Genomic DNA, 3722 nt, shown 5'->3' on the forward strand with positions numbered 1-3722 from the left:
CGGGCGGAGCGGGGTGCGCGGGCGGTTGTGGGGCCCGGGACCGGCGGGGCCGAGTAGATCGCGCTCGAAGCCCCGGTCGGGTCCGCGACAAGATGGCGGCTGTTGATTCCTCAATTAAAAAAAAAAGAAAGTTTTTTTTCTTCTCTTTCCAGAGCCTGAACGGGGAGGGGGTGGGGGCGGGGCACGCTGGTGCGTCACCCCCCCGCGGCGTCACCACGCACGGCCCCCGCCCCGCCCCCTCCACCTGCGCCGGCCGTGGCGGAAAGAGCCGAGCGTGCTCGGGCCGAAGGCCCGAAGGCCCGAAGGCGCGGCCGCGAAGCGCAGGGCGGCGGGCTGCCAGGCGCCGGCCAGGCCTGCGGGGCGCCGGGGCTCCGGGCTGAGCCGCGGCTTTTGTTCTGATGGCGACGAGGCGGCGAGGGCCGGGGCTCCGGGCCCCAGCGGGCTCCGGGAGCGGCGGCCTGGCCACGGGCTGGGCTCTCCAGCGCGGATTCGACGCCAGCCCGGGTCCGCCCGTCCCGCTGGGGCGGCGCTGCGTGTTCCCAGCTCCTTGCGTCCCTGCCCGATACCCTCCTCGGTGGCGTCGGGCGGGGCGACCCCAGCCCAAGCCGCACCACTAGCCTTCGCCGCCGGCAAGGGAAGTGGAATGGCCCTGCAGGTTACAGACCGCCTTCAGGTCTGCCGACGAGGTGGGCGGATGGGGAAACTGAGGCAGGAGGTGGGAGAGCAACTTCTCCAAAGTCATCGAGGCAGGAAGTGGCAGGGCCGGGATTCGGGTCCCGCCCCACCTGGTGATACTAGGGAGTAAGGAGGCCTCACGCCTGTTCCCAGCCCGAGGCGGTGGGGCCGACACCCTCACCTGGGAGAGCGGAGTGGCCGGCCTGGGCGGAGAAGGGCCCGTGCATCGGGGCTTAAGCCTGGACACCCAGGCCGCGCTCCCCACCCCAGGCAACTCGCCTGGCGCCTCGCAGGTGCCCCAGACAGGGGTGCGGGCCTGGGGAGTCCCCCACGCGAGACTACAGCCCGCAGGACACTTCCACGAACGCCCGAGGTGTTCCCATCCAAGTTAGTTATCTGCCCCTCCAAACTAGCCCGGCTTCCTCATAAAGGTATCAGCAGCACCGCTGTTTCCTAAGCCAGAAACCCTGAGTCAGCGCAGACTCCTCCCTCTCACCCGCCACGCGCCCCTCTACCCACAGTCTTTACCTGGGAGACGGCTCTTCCCGCACTGTCCCGGTGGCTATGGTGGCAGCTGCTCACTTAACTGTTCTTTGCTTGCCACGTTTCTCCCCACCCAGCACCAAAGTTAACATCCTGAGAAGAGAGGGAAAAAAATCTGTTTAAAACAACTCCCTGGCTAGGCGTCGTGGCAGATCACCTGAGGTCAGGAGTTCAAGACCAGCCTGGCCAACTTGGTGAAACCCCGTCTCTACTAAAAATACAAAAGTTAGCTGGGCGTGGTGGCGTGGGCCTGTAATCCCAGCTACTCAGGAGGCTGCGATGGGAAAATCCCTTGAACCCGGGAGGCCAGTAAGCCGGGATCTCGCCATTGCACTGCATCCTGGGCTTCAAGAGTGAAACTCCGTCTCAAAAACAAAACGAAACAGAACTCCCTGACACCGGAAAAGAAAACACTGCATATGTAGTCTTTCTTTTAAAAAGAACATGCATGAATTCTCTTAAAAACATAGGTATATGTACATATGGTGACTGTCCTTGAGTGTCAAGATTGAGTGAACTTTCTGCTTTTCTCTGTTTATCTGTACTGCTCAAAACCTTGCACCGCGACACCCCTCTTGAATCTGTCTCTTCCACTTGACATGGCTCACTTCACCATCATCATCCTATACCCACTTGGCCAGTAGGCAATTCTCATCATTCAGGCTTTTTTTTTTTTTTTTCAAATGCTGTTCCCTGTGCTAAGAGTACATGCCTGGCAAATTCTAACTCATCCTCCAGGACCCAGTTCAAATGTCACCTACTCCAGAAAGCCCTCCTAACCCACTCCTCGGCTCCCATATCACTTCTGGGCTCTGTGAGAGAACACATAACACATCTTGCCCCTTCTTCCTGCCCTCCACTGCCCCTGAATTAGTTCATGTTTTTACTTATGCATCAAATGGCTCTTGAAAATCCCAAGGGCATTGAGGCTGTGTTAATCCCCTTTGCCAAACATAAAGAGATCCCCATATATTCAAGGAGTTAAAATAGCATATCCTGGAAACCATACATGGATGCATTCAAGAAGTCAATTTGCACAGGAAAGGCAAGAAGTTTATCAGTGGCACAGGGCAGGCCACACCGTGTATCTGAATGTCCATCTCACCAAGGGTCTGTGAGCTCCTTGGAGGCAAAGGTGGTGTCTTAGTCACAGAAACAGTGCTCTGCAAGAAGAAGTAGGTTTGCAAAATTGAATAAATGAGTGATGAACTGTGTCAGGTGCCCTGAGTCCTAGAGGCCTTCAGGTCACTGAAAAGGGTGGGCCCCAGCCTGAGGTGGCTCCAGGCCACTCCTCAAAAGGGACAAGGTGTCCAGCCACTTAGAGGCCTTAGGGCCTACTCTGGGGCAGTGGAGACACCATGAAGCCCCCCAGGGTTCCCTTGGTAAGTGGTTTACACAGAAGTGTGCACAGGAACTTGAGCCATTGCCTGACAGGTTTCCGTTTTACAGAGGAAAGCAAGGGAACCCAGTTGCAAGGACTCAGAAGTAAATGACCTGGACATGGCAAGGCTGGGCCTGGAACCCAGGTCCTCACTCTCCAAAGCCCCTAGTCTTCCTGTCTCTCCATGCTCCACCCTCAAAATGTACCTGCTCTGCAGTCCATTTTTCTGTCTCATTGTTCTCTCCTGTTTCAATTTCTTCTCCCTTCAGTCTGACTCAAAGAACCCTGAGCTCAGACACTGATGGGAGAATAGCAAGGAGGGAAGCATGGCTCTTGCCTGCACTCACTTCGCTGGGGATCACCACTGACAAGTGAGTGCCTTGGGGATACCAGACCGCTCTGCCATGTCTCCCATGGATAGCACTTCCTACAATCCTGGAAGGAAAAATTGTCCTCATTTCACAGATGAGGAAATAAGGCCCAAAGGAGGACAAGTCACCTAGCCACTAAGGGGCTTCACTCCGGTGCACACCTAAGGCTTCCTGAACAAACCTCACTTTCTCTAGTCTCAGAGACCACATTAAAAAACAACCAAGGAGGCCGGGCGTGGTGGCTCAAGCCTGTAATCCCAGCACTTTGGGAGGCCGAGACGGGTGGATCACGAGGTCAGGAGATCGAGACCATCCTGGCTAATACAGTGAAACCCCGTCTCTACTAAAAAATACAAAAAACTAGCTGGGCGAGGTGGCGGGCGCCTGTAGTCCCAGCTACTCAGGAGGCTGAGGCAGGAGAATGGTGTAAACCCGGGAGGCGGAGCTTGCAGTGAGCTGAGATCCGGTCACAGCACTCCAGCCTGGGCGGCATAACAAGCCCCCCTCTCATAGCCACCAAAGTAAATAGAACAAAACCAAGGGACTGGTCACGATGGCTCACACCTGTAATCCCAGCACTTTAGGAGGCCAAGGTGGAAGGATCTCTAGAGCCCAGGAGTTTGAGACCAGCCTAGGCAACAGTGAGAACCTCATCTCTACAACCAAATGTTAAAAAAAAATTAACTGGGTGTGGTGGCGTGCACCTGTAGTCCCAGCTGCCTGGGAGGCCAAGGCAATAGGATCACCGGAGC

Source organism: Piliocolobus tephrosceles, chromosome 17 (assembly GCF_002776525.5).
Source record: "Piliocolobus tephrosceles isolate RC106 chromosome 17, ASM277652v3, whole genome shotgun sequence".
NCBI lineage: Eukaryota > Metazoa > Chordata > Mammalia > Primates > Cercopithecidae > Piliocolobus > Piliocolobus tephrosceles.